Source organism: Marmota marmota, unplaced genomic scaffold (assembly GCF_001458135.2).
Source record: "Marmota marmota marmota unplaced genomic scaffold, marMar, whole genome shotgun sequence".
NCBI classification, from domain to species: domain Eukaryota; kingdom Metazoa; phylum Chordata; class Mammalia; order Rodentia; family Sciuridae; genus Marmota; species Marmota marmota.
Genome location: NW_025999862.1, coordinates 2459575 through 2477263, shown reverse-complemented (window position 1 = coordinate 2477263; position 17689 = coordinate 2459575). Strand labels below are relative to the sequence as shown.

General features: G+C 46.0%; 1 protein-coding gene and 1 pseudogene across 2 annotated transcripts in view; one reads left to right on the top strand and one right to left on the bottom strand.

The window, feature by feature from the left end:
• Positions 1-205: 205 nt before the first annotated feature.
• LOC107154766 lies at positions 206-711 on the bottom strand (annotated as a pseudogene).
• A 16770-nt stretch (positions 712-17481) lies between these two features.
• Positions 17482-17689, top strand: part of Sgpl1 (sphingosine-1-phosphate lyase 1) — a 52200-nt gene continuing 51992 nt past the window's right edge. The window contains exon 1 of one of the 2 annotated variants that reach the window (XM_015500530.2): positions 17482-17621. The gene's annotated coding sequence lies outside the window, so the exon portion shown is untranslated. Of the gene's footprint in view, positions 17686-17689 lie in introns of both variants that reach the window. The other variant, XM_015500529.2, reaches the window with a different exon arrangement.

Genomic DNA, 17689 nt, shown 5'->3' with positions numbered 1-17689 from the left:
TCCTTTTAACTGCCAAGATTTCTTATTTGAAAAAAAAAATGCTGTCAATCTAGTTTATTTTCTCCTCTTAGTTAAGGTCTTAATTCTTCTCTGTTTTCAAGAATTTTTTTTCTTTTCTTTTCCCCTTTGTCTTGAGTTGTCAGACATATAATAATGATGCATCTTTTTTTTTAAGAAAATAATTTTTATAGTCCACAGACCTTTAATTTTTTTTTTTTTTTACATTTATTATGCCATGAATTCATAGGGAATAGGTTCCATCAGTTCGGGCTCCTTTCCATTTGTTCTCACAAAATGTGCTTTTCTGGGTGGGGCAGGCTGGCCCTTCAGCTGAACCCAGGTACCTTTCTCTTTGGCTTCCTTCTTTTTCTGATCATTTTCCTTCACACGTTTCAGGAAGCTATCTCGGCTCTTAGATGCTTAATATTCTCAATACGCACATTAATTCTCTTGGCAAGGATCTTGCCCTTAACTTGCTTATTCACAACAGTGCCAACAGCATGCTGGGTACCATTGTAGACTCTCCCAGTTTTGCCATGATAACATTTGTGGGGCATTCCTTTTTGAACAGTACCCATTCCCTTGATGTCTACAACATCACCCTTCTTGTAGATTCGCATATATGTGGCCAAAGGAACAGCTCCATGTTTTCTAAAAGGCCTAGAGAACGTATTATTGGGTTCCTCTCCTCTTTCCCTTTGTGTTCGTCATTTTGGCGAATTATTGGAAGATGCTGTCCCGGCCGAAGCTAATAATGATGCATCTTGATGTGTATTTCTTTGGATTTATTCTGTTTGGTTTGCTCGTCTTCTTAAATCTTTAGGTTTATGTCTTTTCTCAAATTGTGAGAGTTTTCAGCCTTTACTTTTAAGTACTTTATCAGCGTGGTCTGTTTCTCTTATTCTTCTGGGACATTTCTGATGACACAAATGTTAGAAATCACCAAGGCTCTGTTCATCTTTTTTCTTTTTGCTCTAAGTCTCTGTTTTTCAGACTGAGTATTTACTATTGTTCTGTTTTCCAGTTCACTAATTTCTTCCTCTGCCTCTTCCATTCTTCTTTGGTTGAGCCCATGTATCGAGATTTTTTTACTTCAGTTATTGTATTTTTCAGTCCTAAAATTTCAAATTCATCCTTTTATCTCTTCTATTTCTTTCTTTATTTCCTTTTTTCCTCCCCCTTCTTTTTCTTCTTCCCCTCCACCTCCTCCTTTTTTCCCCCTTTCTTTCTTTCTTTTTCTTTTTTCTATTTTTGGTGTGTGTGTGTGTGTGTGTGTGTGTGTGTGTTTTACTGGGGATTGAGTCTAGAAGTGCTTTACCATGAACTACATACATCCTCAGCCCTTTTAAAATTTTATTTTGAGACAGGGTCTCATTAAGTTGCTGAGTCTGGCCTCGAACTTGTGACTCTTCTGCTTCAGCCTCCTAAGTCACCTGGATTCCAGGTGTGCAACACTGTGATGACTGTATCTTCTATTTCTTTGTTGAGATTTTCCTTTTTTTTCTTTCATTTGTGTTCCCAAGTGCTCATTGAAATTTTTCTTTAAAAAAAAAAACATAGCTGCTATGATATATGTGTCAGGTAATTCTAACATCCCTGTTATTTCAGTATTTGTATATATTATGGTTTGGGGACTGGGGCTGGGGCTCAGCAGTAGAGCGCTTGCCTAGCACATGCGAGGTTCTAGGTTCAATTCTTAGTGCCACATAAAAATAAATAAATAAAATAAAGATATTGTATATATTATGTTTTTTTCTAGGATTTTTCCATATCAAGTATATTTTCAAATTTTTTGCATAGACTATATTTTTAATGTTTCTAGGAATTATAATAATAATGTTTCTTTTCATGCCCGATGTTGGACTGAATTTGTCTCCTCCCCCTCCTTTCCTTTTTTAATCCTGCAAGGGGTTATTATTTTTTATTAATTATTTTTTCAAAGAAGCAATGTTTTGCTCCGTTTGTCCTCTTAATTATTATCATTTTTCTACTCTCCTTGGATTTAGTTTGCTGTTCTTTCATAGCTTCTTGAGATGGATATTTAACTCATTGTTTTTAGTTACCTTCTTTTCAAATATATTATATCTTTAGGGCCATAGTTGTTGGAGACACTTATTGGCCAAACTTTTTGGAGACAAATGCTACATCAGTATGGCTTTAATTTGCATTTCTTTGATGAGTGAAATTAATCATCTTTTCATATGTGTAAGTGCCATTTGTATAGTTTTTGTTACCTGTTAGTTCATTAGTCTTCTTACATGGACAGATGGATTTATGTACTAGAGAGATTATCCTCTTGTAATATGAGTAATAATTTTTTCTGGTTTCCTGATGCTATAAATTCATATTCCAGATGCTTCTCCCGCTAAACTGCTACTCCAGTGGGGATGCACTTAGCTTTGGAGCTCAGAGAGGAGATCTCACATCAACTCAGTGTGTTTTATTGGGCTCTCATTTAACCCCTACAGAGCCCCAAAACACAGATTCCAGAGAGACACAGGCATCCATTCTCCAGCTATGTGACTGTAGGTAAATTTTGATTTACCTACAACCATGGGGATTTTTGATGATTAAATAAATTAATGTCTAGGGAAGAAAGGGGAAGGGAGTAGGAAAGACAGCAGAATGAATCAGATATAACTTTCCTATGTTCGTATATGAATGCACGACCAGTAAAACTCCACATCACATATAACCACAAGAATGGGACCCTAGTTAGAATAAGTCATACCCCGTGTATGTATAATATGTCAAAATACACTGTAGTGTCTGTCATGTGTGTCTAAAAAGAACAACAACAACAGCAAAGCTAGTGCCTATCTGATCACCTAACACAGAGCCTGGGCCACAGTAAAGGCACAATGTAAGGTATTTGTTTTTGATTACTGTTCCCAGAAATGGAACAAGGGTTTCTCAAGTGGCTCTTGTATTTTGATGTTATTCCCTGCAGTGTGGAGGAGTAAATCCTGTGAGCGTATACTCCTGGCTCATCTTGACGTCTTTCCTCCTCCCTGTGGGTTGCAACCGGTTCCGATGGGTGCTCTGATGAGGGCTGGCTGCTCTGAGGTTGAATCTTTGCCAGGCTCTTGAGGTGCACCTACCATGGCATTTCCTGTGCCTTTATTGTCCCGAGGTCTGCGTGACGAGTAGGGCAAGTCTGCCAGATTTTCAGAGAAGGAGGGAGGAAAGAAGGAGCCCTGGCTAAAGACCCCACACAGCTCAACCCCCTGTCTCCCCTGGGATGACCAAGTTGCCTGGTTACCTGTCATCTGAGGACAGGGGCAGACTGCTCTAATCCAGCCACTTAGGAAGGTCACTGGACTGGAAGAGCAGGCAGAGCAGAGACAAACCCTGAGCTCTCCAGAAAGTCCCAGGTCAGAACCAAATGAGCTTCTTAACATGTATCGCTTTCCAACTTAAGTCTCTTCTCCCTCCACTCCTCCTTCTGCTTTCGCACTGCCTGTTGATTCTTATAATCATATATATCTCTCCTGCAGGCCTGTGAGCTTCCAGAGGTCAGAGGCCATATTTTCTGGTTTATCACCAAGCGTAGGACCTTGATATGTGTGGTGGTTTCATGGGTGTGTTTGTTTTGCACTAACTCATCAAGTTCCTGGTACAGTGCCTGGTGCCCAGTATTCACTGAATAAGGAAAAGGTGAATGACTGAAGTGATGAATCAATCAATCCTAGAGTCTTAGGTATTTACCCAAAACTATTTGTCTCCTGCATCCTCAAACCCTGGCTCCATTCTTACCAAGTGTTTGCTACATTTACCAATCCATCACCTCTTGTGACAGAGCTCTGATCTGCCCAAGGATTTCTCTTCATTTTCTGTATAGTTTTGTTCACTGGAAAGTTCTTAATATTGAGGTGAAATGTATTTCCTTGGGACCTTCAGTGGCTATTCTTGTTCTAGTCTTTATGGCCACACAAATCAAATAGAGGCCTTCACTGAGATGAAAACACTCCTGATGTTGGAAGTTAGTTTTCTCACCCACCTCTTCTCCAGGATAATCACAAAATCATTTATTAGACATGTATTTGTTGAGCATCTACAACCAGAATAGGTTAGAGAGTACAAAGGTGAAAAAATATAATACCTGAGTTAGTAGTTACTGGCCTTCTGGGGAATCAAAGAAACTAAGATAGACAGTGATTAAGTGGTAGGAAAATAGGGAAAGAGAGTCTAAGCCCCCTCTAGGAGCCTTAGAGAGGCTCCACCGAGGAGTGGGCTACAGAACTTACTACAAGTAGACCAGAAAGGGGGTGGATAAGCCAAGAAAAGAGAATAGCATATGCAAAAATATGGGGTTGTAAAAGCCTGTGGCATATTATGGGAATTCTAAGTAGTTCCACATGGCTAGAGACACCAGATTTCCAAGGTTTCTCAGAGTAGTCTGATTCATGACTGTTGTCCCAGAAAACTTAAGGATCTGTCTTCAGTCTCAAAAGTTCTCAGACTGGATGAAAAATTGTAGGGTCACTATAAATTTGGTTGGGTCACAAAGTGTAAGGGTGAGGTGGGAACAGAAGAGAAGAAGGTGGAGAGAGGCAGAGGCGGATCATAAGGGGCCTTGTGTGTGTACCAAGTTCAATAAAAACACTTTATTAACTGGGCTTTGTATGGAGTCCTTCCCTTCAATGTGACCCGATTCACAGGGATCTCCACCGTCCACTGACAGATGATCACGGCTTTGAGTTGCTGCTTAAGGACAGCTTACAGGTAGGTGCTTTCCACATGGCTTGGGGTGAGCCCAGGCAAGCTCTGCTGACCCTTGTTGATGCACGTGCTGTAACTGATTCTCTGTGTTTTAGTCAGCTTTTGGATTGCTGTGACTAAAAGACCTGGCAAGGACAATTTTAGAGCAGGAAAAGGTTATTTGGGGGCTCATGGTTTCAGAGGTCTCAGTCCATAGAGAGCTGGCTCCATTCCTCGGGCTCGAGGTGAGGCAGGACATCATGGCAGAAGAGTGTGGCAGAGGGAAGCAGCTCACGTGATGATCAGGAAGCAGAGAGAGACTCCATTCTCCAGATACAAAATAGGTACCCCAAAGGCATGTCCCCAGTGCCCACCACCTCCAGTCACACCCCATCCACCTTCAGCCACCACTCAGTTAATCCCATCAGGCATTCATTCACTGTTGGGTGAAGGCTCTTGACACCCAGTCATTTCTCCTCTGCACTTTCTTGCAAAGTCTCACATCTGAACTTTTGGGGGACACCTCACATCTAAACCATTACGCTCTGCCAACAGACCTTAGGTTCTGATTCGTTTTTACCGTTGTTAAGTTTGAGTCTGGAGACAACACTGGGTACTATCTAAAGGGCCTTCTGCTCCCAGCTAGAAACTTTGTAAAGAGGGCAGCTGGGGTCAGAAGTAGGCCTACTAGCTATAAAAAATTGTTTTAAAGGAATGTTAGGCATTGTCACACACCTGTCATCTCAGCTACTCAGAAGGCTAAGGAAGGGGAATTGCAAGTTCAAGGCCAATCTGGGCAACACAGAGACATAAGAAGACCCTGTCTCAAAAAATAAATAATTAATTAAAACAAAGGACTGGTATGATTTGTGTATTGAAGGGACTTGTGAGAATGTTCCGTGAAATGAGTTTAATGGACTTCAAGATAATGATGTGATTACAGGGACATGGAGCTGGCTGTTTGGATGGACGGCCAGTAGAAATGGTTTAAACATTTGAAATATTTGATTAAATGGATAGTGGATAGTTAGAGTGGACATCTGAACTGTGTCTAGTGGTTTCCTCCCAGTATCCCCTGCAATATCTGCCCCTAGGTGGCAGGCATTGGGTTGCACCCAGAGCTGAAAGTCACAGAATCCCCAAGGACTAGCTTCAGGTTGCTTCTCCCTCTCCCAGAAAGCTGGGGGTAGGGGGGTGGGGAGGGAGAGGGTGGCTGCAGCAGGGCTCTGGGCGCTTCCCAACCCAGCCACTGCCCCACATGAGGCTCAGAAGGGACCTGAGCTACTCTCTACTGAGAATGGCCATGTCGCCCTGCCCTTTCCAGTCTCCTCAGCCAGCACTAAGGGCTGGAGCTGTGTCATTAGTCCTTTTTGTGCTGCTTTAATAGAATATCACAGACTGGGTAATGTATAATGGCCAAAAATTTATTGGCTGATGATTCTGGAAGCTAAAAAGTCCAAGATTGGGGACAGGCATCTGGCAGAGTCGTTCTTATTTATTTAATTTTAATTTGTTCCTTGCAGATATATATGACTGTTGAGTGGGTTTGACATATTATACATACATGGAGTATAACTTATTCTAATTAGAGTCCCATTCTTGTGGGTGTATATGGTGTGGAGGTACACTTTTCGTGTATTCATGTGTGAACATTGTCCGATTCATTCTACTATCTTTCTCATTCCCATCCCCCTTCCTTCCCTTCATTCTCCTTTGTCTAATACAATGAACTTCTATTATTACTTCCTCCTCCATTATTGTGTGTTAGCACCCACATATCAGAGAGAACATTCTGCCTTGGTGTTTGGGCATTAGCTTATTTCACTTAACATGATAGTCTCCAGTTCCACTCATTTACCAGCAAATGCCATGATTTCATTCTTCCTTAAGGCTGAGTAATATTCCATTGTGTATATATGCCACAATTTCTTCATCCATTCATCTTGTAGGGCATCTGGGTTGGTTCCATAGCTTAGCTATTGTGAATTGAGCTGCAATAAACATTGATGTGGCCCTGTCACTATGGTATGCTGATTTTAAGTTCTTTGGGTATACACCAAGGAGTGGGGCAACTGGGTCAAAGGGTGGTTCCATTCCAAGTTTTCTGAGGAATCTCCATACTCCTTTCCAGAGTGGTTGCACCAACTTGCAGTGGCAATTTGCAATTTACTGTGTCCTCCCACAGTGGAAGGGCAAGGGGGCAAGAGAGGACAAGAGGGGACCAAACTCGTCCTTTCGTCAAGACTCCACTTCTGCAATGATGATAACGGCATCATTAATCCACGTGTGAAGCAGAGCCCTGGTGCCCTACTGGTCCCCTCTAAGGCTCCACCTCCCAACACAGCTGCATGGGGGATCCAGTTTCCAACACATGAATTTTGAGGACACACTCAAACCATGGCAGGTAAGTTTGTACACCTAGGTATATTTGTTGATATAAAGTGCTATCAACTGTGAACAACAGAAATTGACTGCCTCTGCCTTCTGGAGCCTGGAAGTCTGAGACAGTGTTCGCAAGGTGGGTTCTTCCTGAGGGCTGTGAGAGGGGCACACCCACATCTCCGCCCTCGCTGTGGGGTCTGCCAGCAACCCCGTGTGCTCTGCCTTCTAAAACCATCACCCCATCTCTGCCTCCCAGCTGCAGGACTGTCCTAATTTCTCCTCTTGATTAGGGCACCAGCCATGTTGGGTTAGGGGCCCATCCTGTTCCAGGACCACATCCTGACTAATTACATCTGCAATGATCTATTTCCAAATGCAATCACGTTCTGGGAAACGGGGGTTTAGGAGTTCAACACAGGAACTGTTGGGGAATATAATTTGAATCATCACACTCAAGGTGGATGGGCATAGCACAGCACTATTCATTACTATTACAAACAGCTCTACTTTATGGGAAACCATGAGTCAGAAAGAGTCTTATGGTTGAGGAAGAGACACCCCAATTCTACTGCACCATGTTAAAGGCAGAGCCACAAGGTGAGTGGGCTTCTTTACCTTGAGCCACATGTGTGACTCCTGCCTCACCCCCTATTCTTGGCTGGAGGATGGGAGCCTGCTTTTTAGGCACAGGGTGACCCATGGCTTGGGAGTGTTGTCGTAATCTGTTGTCTCACTTTCCAGGGTTTCATCTTCTGAGCTGGTACAGTTGGATCCGTTGGAACCTGATTTCTGCCACTCTCTGCCAGGACCCAGCTACTTTCTTTCTTTACCTGGGCAAATGCAAAAAGCCTCTTCACTGGTCTTCTCATGTGGATCCTCTCCCAGCCACTCTCCAAGCTGTGCAGAGGGACCCTTTTAAAACACATATGTGATACTGTAGCCCCTTGATGCAAATGATCCCAATGGTTACTTGTGGCTCTTTGGCTGAAGATCAAAACACTGTGTCCTGTGGGACCCTGAAGTTCTAGACAGGAGGCTTGCTACCCACTCCCACCTCAGTTGCATCTATTGAAAAAAAAATTGAACTGGTGATGTTTCTTTTTTTTCCTTTCATGGCACCGGGGGATGGTGCTTCTAGATCTGGGTGGGGCTGAAGATGGTGTTCGCTCAGTGAATATTCATATAACTCTACCCTTGGGAGTGTTGTGCAGACATGTCTGCACATGTTTATGTTGCAATTTAAAATACAAAAACAAAACTTCAAAACAATCAAAGGAGATGCCCAAAGTTCTGGAAATTCCTTGGTGAAGCTCTGCCTTACAACCTTTTGGATCTCTTTGGACAATCAATGAGAGACTCCCCCACCCCTACCCCCAAACCTCCATTTTGGGGATAAACAAAAGACAGGATTAACAAACAGAAGTGATTCATTCAATAACATCATGGTCACAAGATAAACTCTGCATATTGCAACAAGAAAACAATATGGTCAAAATCCTGTGCTCTTTTTGTCCAGAAATTGTGCTGACAGGCAGTTTCCTGTTGCTAACTGAGAATCAAGCACTCTTCCGACCGCCCCAGCGCTCAGAGGACATGAAGGAGGTGCTGTGGATGGCAGCATTGTACATCTTTCTTCTGCTACGGGGACATCATTCCCCATGGAAGCAACAGTCCTGTCTTCCCAACAAAGCTTGGGCGAGCAGAGGGCTGCAGGAAACCTCTCTGCATCTGCCACCAAAATACAGGCACTCTGAGCAGCTGGGGCAGATGGAAAAAAGGAAGTCCTCCTCACGGACAGCCCTTGAAGTACTGAAACTGCTTCCATTGTTTAACATAAAGAACCCAACTATGGGCTGGGGACACAGCTCAGCTGGTAGAGTGCTTGTCTCACATGCACAAGGCCCTGGGTTCAATCCCTAGTACCAAAACCAAACAAAACCAACCAAACAAAAAACCCACCAAGTAGGCCCCACAAAGAGAAGAGAATGAGAATCCTCCCGGGCTCTCCTAGGCTCCCAGGACATCACAATATTAAAACCGAGAGAGGGCTTGGGGTGGAGCTCAGAGTATTTGCCTAACACACAGGAAACTCTGGGTTTGACCCACCCACTTCCAAAAATAAAATAAATTTTTAAAATTAGGAGAATTTAACACCCTTCAACGATTTTTGTCTTGGAAAATTGAAGGTTGGGCCTCCTCTACCACTGTATTTAAATCTGCAGCACCCATGACGTCCAGCCGGAGCCCCCTACCCCGTGCCCTGTGCTCCGCTTGGCTTCTTTCCTATGGTCCTCAGGACCTGCTCACTGGCCCTAGAGTTGACTTATTTATTATGATTATTTATCGGTCTCCTTCCATGGAGTGTCAGCTGCGTGGGGCAGGGTGCTTTGATTTGCTTAGTGATCATCCCATGCCCTAGCATTTAATATGGCAACCTCGCATTTAATAGCTGAATGAGTGAATGAATGAATTAAGGTGCCCAAGATCTCTATTCCCAAATGGCAAGTGTATTATCTGCTGGGCCACTGAAGTCAGTGCATTTGCCACACCTTTACCTATGCCCTTCACCTCTGCTCTTGATTACCTGACCTGCATGCCAGGCCTTCCCTCCCTGGCTGCACTGGCCTCCCTGCCCCCACTGTTGGCTGGGCAGGTACCTTTGATCAGATGAACCTGATCCCTGCCACTCTCTGCCTGGTTAACTCCTGCTTGCCTGCACTCCCCCGCTCAGACCCTCCTGCATCCCTCTGCCCAGGTCAACCCCCCTGAGCAAGGAGGAGAACTCTGCCCTTAGAGTTTCAAACCTACTACAGAAAATTCCTTTTATTCAGTTTTTAAAGACATAAACGTCTTCTCATCCTCTGTGGAGGGGGCCTCCCCACTCCCTCCCCTGACCTCTGAGCTGGGGCTGTAGGTGCTGCCCAGCCTCCCGAAGGCCAGGCCCTCTGAGTCAGCCCTGGGAACGGGTTCTGCAGGGCCAGGCAAGGAGAAACCATGCTCCAAGGCTGGTAATTACCCCATTGATCCTCTGTTTACCCAGGACTTATTTTACCTTGGGCCTCTTCACTAGGTCCCATCTGTGTCAACAAAGCAGAGAGCCCGCCTGGCCTCCCAGGGCATTCTGGCAATACCGCTCATCCTCACAGCAGGAACAGGACAGACACCCTCCCCAACCAAATAACCTTGTGACAGATGGCCCTTCCTGGGAAACTGCAGAGAGAAAGAGAGGTAAAGTTACCAAACAGGGGTTTCTGAGAAGCAGAACCCAGTGGGTCTCAGAGAATTCTAGACTGATAGAGGCGGACAGGAGTTTCCTCTCTCTTCCAAACTTTGAGATGACAAAATTGTAGTTCAGAGATAGTAAGCAGGGCACCCAAAGCCACACAGCATAGGAGTCTCAAAGTCACTGCAAGAAACCGTAAGTTTCACTACATTTTCTGAGTGTGGGCTTTTGGAGCTGGAATACCGGGAGATCTAGGTTCAGTCTCTTCCAGTTGCAGGACTAAAGCCTAGAAATAGATGAAATTAGAATCAACAGCTGTTTTCCAGGAGTGCACTATACACAGATGTCTAGGCCCCATGATTCCCTCAGTCCGCAAGAGAGCTCCAACATGGGAATTTGGAAAATCTCCCGGCAGATTCTGGTATTCAGTGCTAGACAACAAACACAGGCCTGGAGGGTGCTTCGGTCCTTTTTGGCTTGATGAATATCCAGCCGGAGTATATTCCTGATGTCCGCTTGCAATGGCGTCCTCAGCGGGGCTGTCTGGCTCCCAGAGAGCATCCTGGAAATGAAAAAAAGTCTGGTGGTCTCGAGGATGTGAACCCTCTGGCCCTCGGTGCTGGGACACAGCTCTGCACAATGAAAAACTGTCTGGAGACCTGTACCTCTTCCATCCTGCCAGAACACTCACCTGCATGAAAAGCCAGTTCGTAGGCACAGGAGCCAAAATCTTGACTTTACATACAAAAAGTGCAGTTCTGTTTTTGTAAACTACAGTTTTTTTTTTTAATTAATTCATTTTAGTTTTTATACAGATGGAACACAACTTTTCATTTCCCTGGTTGTACATGATGTAGAGTCCCACCATTCATGCAATCATATCCATACATAGGGGTAATAATGTCCATCTCATTCCACCATCTACCTCCTCACCCTCCCCACTGCTCACTCCAAAGTTCTTCTATTCTTCCCTTGCCCCCCTGTCCCATTATGGATCAGCATCCTCTTATCAGAGAAAACTCTTGGCCTTTGGTTTTTAGAGATTGGCTTATTTTGCTTAGCATGGTATCCTCCAACTCCGTCTATTTATTCATAAATGCCATAATTTCATTCTTCTTTAAGGCTGAGTAATATTCCATTGTGTATATATACCACAGTTTCTTTATCCAGTCATCTATTTGAAGGGCACCTAGATTGGTTCCATAGTTTAGCTATTGTGAATTGAGCTGCTATAGACATTGAGGTGGCTACATCACTGTAGCATGCTGATTTTAAGTCCTTTGAGTATAGACTGGGGAGTGAGATAGCTGAGTCAAATGGTGGTTTCATTCCAGGTTTTGTAAGGAATCTCCATACTGCTTTCCTAAGTGGTAGCACAATTTTATTCCAGGCACTTTCTAGAGCACAATTACCACGTGAAAAGTTGCATGTACACTATTCTTCATTGTGTTTAGAACTTCATCAGCTCAACCATAATGTTGGACAATAACATCACTTGTGGCAAAAATGCTCACATGGTAATTGAGTCACCGAGACACCTCCTCTTTCCTGATCTGCTTGGTCAGCTTCCCATTCATGGTGATTGTGCCTGCTGTATGACATTCTGATCTAGTTCTTAATGCTCTGGTATTTGAACTAAAGGACCAAGGTCTCTCTGACCTTCTCCTGCCCTCCTCTCTTGCCCTTCCTTCTCCTCTGAAGTATAAAAAGAGACTTTCTCCAAATTTCCCTTATGCACTTGACAGATCCTACTACAAGTAACTCAATTGCTATGCACCCCCCTCAGCAATCTCATCAACCAGGGAAAAAGAACTAATTGTGTCACAGGAGAAGACACTGGAGGTGACACCACCAACTCTGTCACAGGCTAGCACTTGTACTTTTTTTTTGAGGGGGGGGGGTACTAGGGATTGAACCCGGGGGTGCTTTAGCACTGAGCTACATCGCCAGTTAATTTGCTGAGGCTGGCCTCGTGCTTGCAATCCTCCTGCCTCAGTCTCCCGAGACACTGGAATGACAGACATGTGCCACTGTGCCTGGCACAGGCACCTATACTTCTGAGAGTTGTTAGGCCACCTTTACTACCTGAGAAAGATATATTTATCTGTATACTAAGACAAGCTTTATTTACTATAGATGTCCCCATACCTTGTGTCCCCCCCATTCCCCGAAGAAGCCCCAAGCCCCTCTTACTTTCTGTAACTCAGGACGCTATATAAACTTCAACCATGTGGCTCTCCTTGAGCCTCATAATTTTGTGGGGCTTCTGTGTCTAAGCACATAACCAACATGCTTCCCCTCCTATTAATCTGCCAGTTTATTCATAGACAAATTATCGAACCTTTAGAAGATAGAAAGAAGGTATTTTCTCCTCTGTAGTTATAGGAATTTGATTTTAGAACAATGAAAGGGAATCAGCCTGAAGCAGTGGTGCATGCCTGTAACTCCAGCTACTCAGGAGGCCGAGGCGGGAGGATCCCAAGTTCCTGGTCATGTTGGGCAAATTAGCACGATCTTGTTTCAGAATCAAATGTGCATAGTGGGGGGTAGCTCTGGGGTAGAGTGCCCTGGGTTCAATCCTGGTAGCAGAAAAAAAATGTTTGTTGTAAACAAGGATGTTGGATTTGTTGATTCGGGACTTGACAGCTCTGTGGCTCTCGGACAAGCCTAGCAAAGGCCCAGGGTATCCTGGAGAGGGCAGAGGCTCACTAATCAGTCATGTCCCGATCAGATCCTAAAGGGGATGGGAGCCAGACTAATGGCAAAAGCTGGACTGGGCTTAGCTGATCACAGAGCTCTGACTGGGATCTTGTTTGCATACATCCATGGTGTGGGGGAAGGGTTCTATTAATAATTCTGGCATGCCTCCCCTGGGTCAGGTCCCACGTGTGATGCAGTTGTCTAGCCAGTCCTAGGGGAGATGTGATTCACCCTCTTTTTACAACTGCAAAATCCCAGCTCAGACGGCTAAAGAGCCTCGCTGTGCCTTGCTCTGCTTCCCTGGCAGCATATGGCGGAGACAGGAAACTTGATAAGGTGAAACTGAAGAACACAGCCACACAGGAGAAAAACCCACTGCCTTCCAGAGAAACAACGGAATGGAAGAAGCAAGCAGACCAATCCAAAAGAGGGCTAGATGCACGGTGCACACCGCAGAGCTGGCCACTGAGGGAAGGAGGGCTAAAAGCTACTAGACGTGGGAGCCTCCTTATCTCACTTATCTTTTCAGAGTAGGGAATGTGTGCTCAAGTCTGAGGGGGAAGGGATGTCATTATCTTGGCCCCATGGGTGGCTGTCATTTTGTAAGATGCAGAGAGGTTGGATCCAGTCCACTTTAAATGACTCAGCAGCCCCTTTTCACATCAAAGAATCAAGAACTTGTGAAAAGGAAGGCCGTGCCTGCCTCTCCCATCTGCCCGCCTCCTGCCTGGCAGAGAAGGAAAAGGAACTTCCATGTTGGTGAAGGAAGCAGCTCTGGCCGGGCTGCTGGTGAGCTCCAGGGTGAAATCCAAGCTGTTCCTGAAACCCAGAGCTCCAACTCCCTCACGCCGAGAGTATAAACCACCCCTGGCCTGTCCCAGTGCCAAGAAGTGAGGCCTCCTCAGCTAGCACAGACTAGCTACGCACTCACATCACCAGGCTTTGTTCTATCAATTGCCATGGCTTCTGGGGGACCCCAAAGAAGCCATCCAGCTGCTTCTCCCCAGTTTGATCCAACTGCATAAAATCCATTACTCTTGTCTCCATCACTTTCTTCTGCAGGCAGGCGGCTGAGTCTGGCCAGCTGGGATCCAGGAAGCCGCCCTGGCTGGGTGGTGGTAACTGTCCAAGTTGTCCTGCAGGCTGTACAATCAACCCAGTTTAATAAGAGTGCCATCTCATGTGTGTGTGTGTGTGTGCGTGTGTGTGTGTGTGTGTGCGCGTGCAGGTGTGCAAATGATTTTAAGTATTGGGATGAACGAATGTTAAATACGCAAGTAGAAGTTTTAAAATTTGGAGGGAAAAATACAACTTTGCTGAGGACCACACAATAGCCCCCAAGGAGAGGCCCATCTGGCTGCCTTCAGAGCTGTTTTGTCATCGTAGGTCCCAGCTGGTTGCCTTCTGCCAGAGGAAGTTTGTATTTCTTTGCTTTTTGATAAAGTCGCTGTTTTTGATGTTTTGCTAGGGGTGAAAGGGCGGCTCCATGGTGGCCTCTTTGGGAAGGGTGGGGTTTCCTTGGGAAATAAGTCTCAGTCCTCTGAGGGTTTGGCCACACTGACTTGGGTTGAATTGGCACCTGGAGTATGCACCTGGGAAGGCCAGGGGGCCCACTTGAGGCATTAGAATTCGGTGACTCTGCCCCTTGATGCTCACTGCAGTGTGGTCAAGTCTGGGCACTGGCTTCCTGCGTGGGTGCTCCCACATCTCTGTTGGGATCTGCCCAGCCTGTAACTGGAACTGACTTCCGGGCTTCTGTCCTTGCTTGGGCATTCTGGCTTGGGGGCGCTCCTGTGGGTCATTCCTTTCCAGTAGAGGCTGAGAGGCTGCAAACCCCCTAACCCTGACTGTCCTGGGGTGAACTTCCAGCTGAGAAAGGATATCAGGGACAGGAGAGGAGGCCTGGATGGGGAAGTCCTTCTTGTCAGAGTAGGGAATGTGTGCTCAAGTATGGGGGGGATGTCATTATCTTGGCCATGGGTGGCTGTCATTTTAAGCAGAACCAGATTTGCTGGCATGAAAAAATATATATTTTTAAACAAGCAGTAGATGCAGGCACTACAGTGAGATCAGCCTCAATTAAAGATGTCACATGGGAAAGATCCTACGGCATCTTCCTCCACTCTCCCCACCCCACCCAAACCCAGTGCCATCGACAGGAATGTCAGCTTCTCACTGGTTCCCCACAGAAACTTCCAGTTCCTCCCAATTTTTGGTTATGTTGGAAGGTACCAGGAGGGTACCAGAGGACAGTTTGGGGAGCATTAGCCCTGCCCTCCCCTGACACACATACATTTTCTTCATTAACCTCCTGAAACTAACCCAAACACAACAATCAATAAAAACATTGTGCTTTCTCTGAAAACAGGGTGTCCAGGGAAGAACTTCTCAAATTTTATTGTGCATATACAGCACCTGGGGATCTTGTTAAAATGTAGATTCTGATTCAAGACATCTGAATTGGGGCCCCCCAAACCTGCATTTCTAACGAGCTCCCAGAGGATACTAAAGCAGCTCTGGAGAAACCACACTTTGTTTCTGGAAGCTCCAGGCAACCCCATCCCTGCCTCCCACCGGTCAGCTAAATGCCTCCTGATCTTATTCCACAGACTTCTGGGAGGGCTGTAGGGTAGGAAGAGGGTGCCCTGAAGTCAGAGTCTTTCTGTCTGTCTCCATCTCTGTCTCATACACACACACCTCAGAGACTCAGATTGCAAGTCCAGACCCAAGCCATAGTCTCGGCTCAGCACGGAGTTTCCAGGAGTTGCATCCTTCTCTGGGCCTCAGTCTCCTCACCGGCATTCAGTGGGCTTGATCTGAGAAAGAGCTGAAGCTCCTTTAGTGCCAACATTGTTTCTAATTTATCAACAAGCATATCTGAACCCCTCCCTACAAATCTGAGGCCTTGGCTTCCCATGCAAACTCCACCCCATTTTGCTTATGCACCTTTGAAGGACCATTACCTCCTCCGGTCTTGGTGCCCTTGTTTACCAGGTAGGGGATGACAAGGCACCTTATCTGGGCAAGTCAGGATGTAAACAGGGCCTTGTACCGAAAGGTGCCTAGCATAGTTCTTGGCAAAGTAAGGATCAGTCGATGTGTTTGGATTGGTTCATGCTTGTGGGGAGAATCAGACTGCCTACCCCGTGTCGCTGTAGAGTGGAATCAAACTTGACCCTGCCCTCCAGTCATCAGAGTACACAGATTCCAGGTTAAAGGATGGGAGGTGGCAGCTAAGGAGACCGGGAGGGGATGCCTTTCCTGTGATCTGAAGAAGAAATAAAAGAAGGGTAGAGGATGGTGAGTGGGGAGGGCATGCCTGATGTAACTCCTGATGAGCAGGCATTGGTAGGAGACCCCTGACCATATTCTGACTCAAACACTGAAAATGCATGTTTGTTGGGGGAACCGCAGCAAGAGGGGCAGGAGTATGGGGGTATCTAGATTTGGGGGCTTTAGATGGTAGAAATGTGTAGGACTTCTGATGGGATGAGGGTGAGGAAGGTCAGGGATAATCTCTGCCTGACTTCTTCTGGGCCTTAATCATTCTGGCTGGGAAACTGGAACGTGCTGACAGGGTGTGCAGCAGAGGGCAGCTGTGATAACAAGGAATTTCATCCTAAAAGCACCAAATCAGGATAATGATGGTGGTGATGACATGCCCTAATTTTAATGTCATGACATTTCACCAGGGGAATGGAAATGGATACCCTCACTGATGACATTTCTGTTTGGAAGCTCTCAAGATTCCATGTAGGTGTTTTAAAAATTTTTAAATTTATTTTATTTTAAAAATTTATTTACTGATAAAAACATACTGTATGCAGGTCCTGGATGCAACTATGCTACCTTTGACTTCCACTTAATCAGTGTCATGACAATATGGGCAAAGTCATGGAAAACCTATTTGATAGTCAAATGGAAATGAAGGGTGCCCTTTGTGACCCTGATGGGTCGTTTCACTTGACTGTTGTTAGATGATTCTCAACATTGCTAATGAAAATAAAGTGGGTAGCATGTTTGCCCAACCCCTGGTGCAGGAGAGGAAGGAAAGGGGCAGTAGGGCGTGGTATTTCCATTAAACAGTTTACATGTGCCCTTTTGTCAGGCACTCAATGGAACAAATCGTCTCTGAGCTAGGAAAGCGACAAGGGGCAACATACTTTAAAACCTCCAAGCCCTCCCCTAGAGACCATGTTGGCCTACTCTCTCAGGGGCTTAAAGTTACCAAAAGTGACCTAAAGTTGTTTTTAATAACGTGGCCTGAATGAGAAGCTGGTAACCAACAGGGACCAACTGCAGTCCCAGGCCACAGTGCGGGAGACCTTCCCTGGAAGGCCCGGGAACCCCTGCCTGGCCAGCAGGCGGCGCGCACGCGCCGTGGGGCCCGGAGGAGAAGGGGGACCTGGCGCCACGACAGGACGTGCTCGCGGCCGGCAGCGGCGGGACCGCGCACGCCGGGGCTCCGGGAGGCAGCAGGCGCCTCAGAGAGCCACTTCCGGGAGGGGCGGGGCCGGCGGCGGGCCGACCTCCAATCTCTGCGGCGGCGGCCGCCCTGAGAGCTCCAGCTCTGCGGTCCGCGAGTCAGTCCTGCGCTGTGGAGGAGACGCGGGAGGTGGGACGGCCGGCGAGGGAGAGTACCCTGGGCAGGAACCGGCCAGCTGGTTCCGGCTGAGGAGGTGG